Below are 8,416 nucleotides of genomic sequence, written 5' to 3'. Positions count from 1 at the left end.
ATTTGGCATGTAAAACGCCCCAGCCACATTTCAACGGTTAACTAACAAAGTTGTTTCAGGATTACCCAATTGTGCGGTACACATTGACGATCCGGTAATTTTCAGCCAGACATGGAAAGAACATTTAAAACATCTGATGGAGTTATTCGATCGACTTCAGGAGGTGGGTTTGGTGATAAACCGAGCCAAAAGTGAATTTGGAAAAGCCCAAGTCACTTTCCTTGAGGAGTTTCCGATACACTCAAGACGAAGGGAAATAATGCAATTTCTTGGCATGAGTGGATTTGAGCGAACGTTTGTGCAAAGGTTTTGTAGCGTGATTGCTCCACTGATGGACTTGCTGAAGAAACGTTGAAAATTTCAGTGGACAACGGACTTTCAACAGACATTTGACTGCCCGAAAGCTGTGATAACCAATGCTCCTGTGTTGGAGAATTACAAATGACTCTGATCAGATTGAACTAAAGTATCTGACTTTAAAGAGAAATGCCGAGGCGTAGAGAAATGGATGGATCATGCAGAGACTTTCTTGTTCAAAGAGACTGTCAATCAAGACGGATTCCAGTTGGAGGATGAAGAAAAAAAAAGAAATGGACTATGTTGGTATGCCTGTTTGCGTGTGTTGTTTTTTTGAAACAAAAAAGTATATTTACTGTGTGCATTTCTTAAAGGAAAGGTGAAAAATGAAACCATCTTGAAGTTGATGGGTTTTTTTTTCTTGCGGGGAGGAGTCATGTGAGAGTACCTTTAAGAAATGGGTGTTTATTACTGCAATGATGTCAGAGTGTGGGTGGAGCTGGGCTGTCTGTCAGCTTTTTACTTTCATTTTAGGCTGTTTGTGCAGGGTGTGTCTTAGTTATTTTTCAGAGCTGGATAGCTGCACTCACAGCCAGAAGGCGTATTAGTCTTTCTCTCTGTAATCTAAAAACTATAAATCGATCCTTTGGTGATTTGAAACTATTAACCGCTCTCAGTAGTGACTTTAACCTGATGTGCTTCTGTTAAAGGTTTTGTTTTTAAGTCTTATGGATGTTAAAAGGAAAGCTTAAAGGATTACTTAGTGTTGTAGTCTTTGGGGGTTATATTTGAATAAATGGTTGCTAAGAAATGCACTGTATGTTTTAAAAAGGTTAGCTTGAGTTCATAGAATAAACATTGTTTTGCTTTAAAAAATACTTTTCAGGGTAGCACGGTGGCACAGTGGATTAGCCCTGCTGCCTCACGCCATGGTCCCAGGTTCAATTCTGGCCCTGGGTCACTGTCCGTGTGGAGTTTGCACATTCTCCCCGTGTTTGCGTGGGTTTCGCCCCCACAACCCAAAAATATGCAGGCTAGGTGGATTGGCCATGCTAAATTACCCCTTAATTGGAAAAAACAAATTGGGTACTCTAAAATTTATTTATTTTTTAAAATGAATACATTTTTTTAAAAAAACCTTTCCATTTCTACTGTGCCACACCTGTAAAGTGGGCCGTGTGCTCCCCATACCACAATCTATTAAAAGTTGTCGGTCAGGTGAACTCCATGATGCACTTTGGGGTTCTCTAAACCCTGGCCCATAACGATAGAATGCCCCAGGCCATGGATACTCTGACCCATAGCCAACACCGTCACCCCACCATTGCCTTCACCGCGGATGCCACCCATGTGGTGTCGGCCTGGGTGGCACGCATGACCATTCTCTGCTCCTGCAGGTGGCTGGACTCCTCCATCTGCGCCTGCAGGTGCTGGATGCCCACCATCATCACCACCTGTAGTCCCTGGGTCTCTGACTGCACCTGCACTATGGGTGGGACTGGATGTTCCAGAAACCCGAGACCCGCCTGGACGGCAGCTGGTTCTTGGGGCCCGACTGTCCGGCCCCTCGGCTGCTCCTACCTCCACCTGCTGTGCCGGACTGACTGTGTGGACCAGATGATGTCCCAGGAGCCTCTTCACTAATGTGCCAAACCAAGGTGATAGTCTCTGAGATGGTGGAGGGTGCTGGAGACAGCTGTGACAGAAAGTCCGTGCCCTGAGTCTCGGGCAGGGGGCTGGTGTGCAGCCTGCTCTCCCCGTCAATGCTCGGTTGTGTGGGGGGGCAGAATCTCTGGCACTGGATGGGGGAAGGGGGCTCCGGATGGGCCAACCCCATCTCTGGCAGGTCCTATAAGACACAAGATGACATGTATGGTTAGAGAGCGGGCCGGGGGGAGCGTGGGGGGAGGGGTTGGGGGGATGAGGGGGGTAGGGTGATGGGGGTGAGGGGTTAGTGGACTGAGGAGGTTGCGGGTTGGGGGAGTGGGCTTGGGAGGGTGAGAGATGAGGGGATGAGGGGGGTGAGGTGTGTGAGGGGGGTGAGGGGGTGTGTGGTGAGGAGGGTGTCCACATACATGTCATGGGGATTCGCATCTAAGCAGGGTCTCACTTGCTCGCCTGCCACCAACCTCCATCTCGTTGACCTCCCTTTCCTCCAGGCCGCCTACCACATCCAGTGCTCTCTGCTCAGGCTGCAGGTCTGGTTGTTCCTCCTCCGGTCTTTTCCCGCTCTCGGCGGTTGTGTGCGCCCTTAACCTGGTGGGGGTGAGGGGGGTGTGGTGGTGGCAAACACAGACAATGACACTGTTAGACAGTCCGACGCATGCAGTCCAGCGGTTGGGTAGATGATGGCATCAGTGGCCAGAGTACCCGGCTACTGCGGCTGGTGTGGTTGCTGGCATGTGGGGCAGGGTGGTGGTTCGGCTGTCACCCATGGGGGGAAGGGCCGGGTTGCGGGTGTGTGGGGGTGGGGCGGGGTTAGCGCCAGGGGCATAGCGCTGCCTACGCACCCTGGCCGCCTTGAGGAGGTTGTGCAGTTTCTTCCGGCACTGCGTGCCAGTCTGGACGACATTGCCCACGGCACTGACCGCGACTGCCACCGGCGCCCAGTCACGGCAAAAGGTGGCGCCTGACCGCCTTCCCCTCGGTCCATGGTAGAGGGTCATCCTTCTCTCCTCCATGGCGTCCAGGAGGTTCTCCAGCTCAGCGTCCCTAAACAGTGCCGTTGCTCTCCTTCCATCTTGTTGACTGGGACGGTGCGTGAGGGGAGATGGATCATTTAAGTGCGGCTGCGGCGTATAAGCCTCATGGGCATGGAACCGATTGCGTTCCAAGTGGTGATGATGCTCGCCCATTCAGAGTTGCTGAATCGGTGCAGCTGTTCCGCCGATTTTCCTGTCTTAAAACACCACTGTTCCCATACCGGTGACAGCACTTAGTTTCAGAAACGGAAAATCCAGCCCCTGATATCTAACAAATGTGGGAGAAATTTACTCAGATATTAAGCATTGGCTAGATCACGGGCAGGTTTCTCCGGATGCTGACGCCGAAATTGCGTTTGGTAACCGGCTGGACTTTAGGAGTATGCATGCCACGTATCGACGGCCTCAGGATGTTGCCTGAGTCCCTCACCGTGATGCTCCTGTGGCCATCTAAAATGGCCGCCCGCAAAGGATAATGGGAATTGTTGTCAAGTTGGGCAACAGACAGTAGGCAGCCCCTGTGTATTGAGCAAAGGAAAACCAGACTGGACTGAAACTTGCACCTGTTAAAGGTCAATCACTGATTTCCCCAGGACAGTAAACTCAATTTAAGGAATAGCAACAGTAGCAGACTCCCCGGTGCCACTTCCCCTTATTTGGAAAGGCATACGTACTTGGGACAATGGTAACTAGGACCTACCCAGCCATCGAGGAACCCGCCCCTAATTGGCCAGAATCGATTAGGGTGATTGAGACCCTATCGAACCATTGGATCCTGAGTTAGCACCGCCCAAAAGAGCGCGAGAAAGGAGAAAGATAAGAGGCACTGCACAACTAGGGATCGGTCTCTTTTGGGACTGGCCTGTACCCACACCAACTGCAGCATAATGACCAGCCAAGTTCAAGACCCACGATCGCTACCTGAGAGAGACGAGCCACAGCCGAGACAAACCTAATGACTTCCAGCCGACACACGTGGGGATGAAAGACTTATCTACCTGCGCAGAGTCGGTCATCCAAAAGTTAAGTAAAGGTCATCTTAGTTGATAGATGTAGTTTAATGCGTAGCCACATGTATCATTGCACATCGAGACAAGTGTTAAATAATAAACTGTTTTTTGAACTAACATACTGGTTGTGTGGTCATTTGGTCAATACAAGAAACGTACTCGCTGCTTGTGGTTTGTTAATAAAGATAGCAACACTATTGGCGACCCAGATAGGACCCAGATAGGTTTAAACTAATGCAGCAGGGGCATGGGAACCTGGATTGTAGTTTTAGGGTATGGGAGATTGAGAGTATAGAGGGCAGGAGCACAGATTTGACTTCGCAGGAGGGGGCCAGTGTTCAGGTAGGTGGGTTGAAGTGTGTCTACTTCAATGCCAGGAGTATACAAAATAAGGTAGGGGAACTGGCAGCATGAGTTGGTACCTGGGACTTCGATGTTGTGGCCATTTCGGAGACATGGATAGAGCAGGGACAGGAATGGTTGTTGCAGGTTCCGGGGTTTAGGTGTTTTAGTAAGCTCAGAGAAGGAGGCAAAAGAGGGGGAGGTGTGGCGCTGCTAGTCAAGAACAGTATTACGGTGGCGGAGAGGATGCTAGATGGGGACTCTTCTTCCGAGGTAGTATGGGCTGAGGTTAGAAACAGGAAAGGAGAGGTCACCCTGTTAGGAGTTTTCTATAGGCCTCCTAATAGTTCTAGGGATGTAGAGGAAAGGATGGCGAAGATGATTCTGGATAAGAGCGAAAGTAACAGGGTAGTTATTATGGGAGACTTTAACTTTCCAAATATTGACTGGAAAAGATATAGTTTGAGTACATTAGATGGGTCGTTTTTTGTACAATGTATGCAGGAGGGTTTCCTGACACAATATGTTGACAGGCCAACAAGAGGCGAGGCCACATTGGATTTGGTTTTGGGTAATGAACCAGGCCAGGTGTTAGATTTGGTGACGTTTACGTTAGTGATGGAAAGGGATACGTATACCCCGCAGGGCAAGAGTTATAGCTGGGGGAAGGGCAATTATGATGCCATTAGACATGACTTGGGAGGGGTAGGTTGGAGAAGTAGGCTGCAAGTGTTGGGCACACTGGATATGTGGAGCTTGTTCAAGGAACAGCTACTGCGTGTTCTTGATAAGTACGTACTGGTCAGGCAGGGAGGAAGGCGTTGAGCGAGGGAACTGTGGTTTACCAAAGAATTGGAATCTCTTGTTAAGAGGAAGAAGGAGGCCTATGTGAAGATGAGATGTGAAGTTTCAGTTGGGGCGCTTGATAGTTACAAGGTAGCGAGGAAGGATCTAAAGAGAGAGCTAAGACGAGCAAGGAGGGGACATGAGAAGTATTTGGCAGGTAGGATCAAGGAAAACCCCAAAACAGAGAACATAGAACATAGAAAATACAGCACAGAACAGGCCCTTCGGCCCACGATGTTGTGCCGAACCTTTGTCCTAGATTAATCATAGATTATCATTGAATTTACAATGCAGAAGGAGGCCATTCAGCCCTTTGAGTCTGCACCGGCTCCTGGAAAGAGCACCCTACCCAAACTCAACACCTCCACCCAACACGAAGGGCAATTTTGGACATTAAGAGCAATTTATCATTGGCCAATTCACCTAACCTGCACATCTTTGGACTGTGGGAGGAAACCGGAGCACCCGGAGGAAACCCACGCAGACACGGGGAGGACGTGCAGACTCCGCACAGACAGTGACCCAAGCAGGAATTGAACCTGGGACCCTGGAGCGGTGAAGCAATTGTGCTATCCACAATGCTACCGTGCTGCCCTTGAGAACAAATAAATCTACACTATATCATTTTACCGTAATCCATGTACCTATCCAATAGCTGCTTGAAGGTCCCTAATGTTTCCGACTCAACTACTTCCACAGGCAGTGCATTCCATGCCCCCACTACTCTCTGGGTAAAGAACCTACCTCTCCTATATCTTCCACCTTTCACCTTAAATTTATGTCCCCTTGTAATGGTTTGTTCCACCCGGGGAAAAAGTCTCTGACTGTCTACTCTATCTATTCCCCTGATCATCTTATAAACCTCATCCTTCTCCGTTCTAATGAGAAAAGGCCTAGCACCCTCAACCTTTCCTCGTAAGACCTACTCTCCATTCCAGGCAACATCCTGGTAAATCTTCTTTGCACCTTTTCCAAAGCTTCCACATCCTTCCTAAAATGAGGCGACCAAAACTGTACACAGTACTCCAAATGTGGCCTTACCAAAGTTTTGTACAGCTGCATCATCACCTCACGGCTCTTAAATTCAATCCCTCAGTTAATGAATGCGAGCAGACCATAGGCCTTCTTCACAGCTCTATCCACTTGAGTGGCAACTTTCAAAGATGTATGAACATAGACCCCAAGATCTCTCTGCTCCTCCACATTGCCAAGAACTCTACCGTTAACCCTGTATTCCGCATTCATATTTGTCCTTCCAAAATGGACAACCTCACACTTTTCAGGGTTAAACTCCATCTGCCACTTCTCAGCCCAGCTCTGCATCCTATCTATGTCTCTTTGCAGCCGACAACAGCCCTCCTTACTATCCACAACTCCACCAATCTTCGTATCGTCTGCAAATTTACTGACCCACCCTTCAACTCCCTCATCCAAGTCATTAATGAAAATCACAAACAGCAGAGGACCCAGAACTGATCCCTGCGGTACGCCACTGGTAACTGGGATCCAGGCTGAATATTTGCCATCCACCACCACTTTCTGACTTCTATCGGTTAGCCAGTTCGTTATCCAACTGGCCAAATTTCCCACTATCCCATGCCTCCTTACTTTCTGCATAAGCCTACCATGGGGAACCTTATCAAATGCCTTGCTAAAATCCATGTACACTACATCCACTGCTTTACCTTCATCCACATGCTTGGTCACCTCCTCAAAGAATTCAATAAGACTTGTAAGGCAAGACCTACCCCTCACAAATCCGTGCTGACTATCCCTAATCAAGCAGTGTCTTTCCAGATGCTCAGAAATCCTATCCTTCAGTACCCTTTCCATTACTTTGCCTACCACCGAAGTAAGACTAACTGGCCTGTAATTCCCAGGGTTATCCCTAGTCCCTTTTTTGAACAGGGGCACGACATTCGCCTCAAGTTTTTCAAAATGCCCAACACATCTTCCTTCCTAACAAGTATTTCCTCGAGCTTACCAATCTGTTTCACACTGTCCTCTCCAACAATATCGCCCCTCTCATTTGTAAATACAGAAGAAAAGTACTCGTTCAAGACCTCTCCTATCTTTTCAGACTCAATACACAATCTCCCGCTACTGTCCTTGATCGGACCTACCCTCGCTCTAGTCATTCTCACATATTTCTCACATATGTGTAAAAGGCCTTGGGGTTTTCCTTGATCCTACCCGCCAAAGATTGTTCATGCCCTCTCTTAGCTCTCCTAATCCCTTTCTTCAGTTCCCTCCTGGCTATCTTGTATCCCTCCAATGCCCTGTCTGAACCTTGTTTCCTCAGCCTTACATAAGTCTCCTTTTTCCTCTTAACAAGACATTCAACCTCTCTTGTCAACCATGGTTCCCTCACTCGACCATCTCTTCCCTGCCTGACAGGGACATACATATCAAGGACACGTTGCACCTGTTCCTTGAACAAGTTCCACATTTCACTTGTGTCCCTCCCTGCCAGCCTATGTTTCCAACTTATGCACTTCAATTCTTGTCTGACAACATCGTATTTACACTTCCCCCAATTGTAAACATTGCCCTGTTGCACGTACCTAGCCCTCCCCATTACTAAAGTGAAAGTCACAGAATTGTGGTCACTATCTCCAGAATGCTCCCCCACTAACAAATCTATCACTTGCCCTGGTTCATTACCAAGTACTAAATCCAATATTGCCCCTCCTCTGGTCGGACCATCTACATACTGTGTTAGAAAAGCTTCCTGGACACACTGCACAAACACCACCCCATCCAAACTATTTGATCTAAAGAGTTTCCACTCAATATTTGGGAAGTTAAAGTCGCCCATGACTACTACCCTATGACTTCTGCACCTTTCCAAAATCTGTTTCCCAATCTGTTCCTCCACAACTCTGCTACTACTGGGGGGCCTATAGAAAACTCCTAACAAGGTGACTGCTCCTTTCCTATTTCTGACTTCAACCCATACTACCTCATTAGGGTGATACTCCTCGAACTGCCTTTCTGCAGCTGTTATACTATCTCTAATTAATAATGCCACCCCCCCCCCCCACCTCTTTTACCACCCTCCCTAATCTTATTGAAACATCTATAACCAGGGACCTCCAACAACCATTTCTGCCCCTCTTCTATCCAAGTTTCCGTGATGGCCACCACATCGTAGTCCCAAGTACCGATCCATGCCTTAAGTTCACCCACCTTATTCCTGATGCTTCTTGCGTTGAAGTA

This window comes from Scyliorhinus torazame, chromosome 5, assembly GCF_047496885.1.
Source record: "Scyliorhinus torazame isolate Kashiwa2021f chromosome 5, sScyTor2.1, whole genome shotgun sequence".
In the NCBI taxonomy this organism is placed as follows: Eukaryota; Metazoa; Chordata; class Chondrichthyes; order Carcharhiniformes; family Scyliorhinidae; genus Scyliorhinus; species Scyliorhinus torazame.
This window is presented reverse-complemented; position numbering follows the sequence as displayed.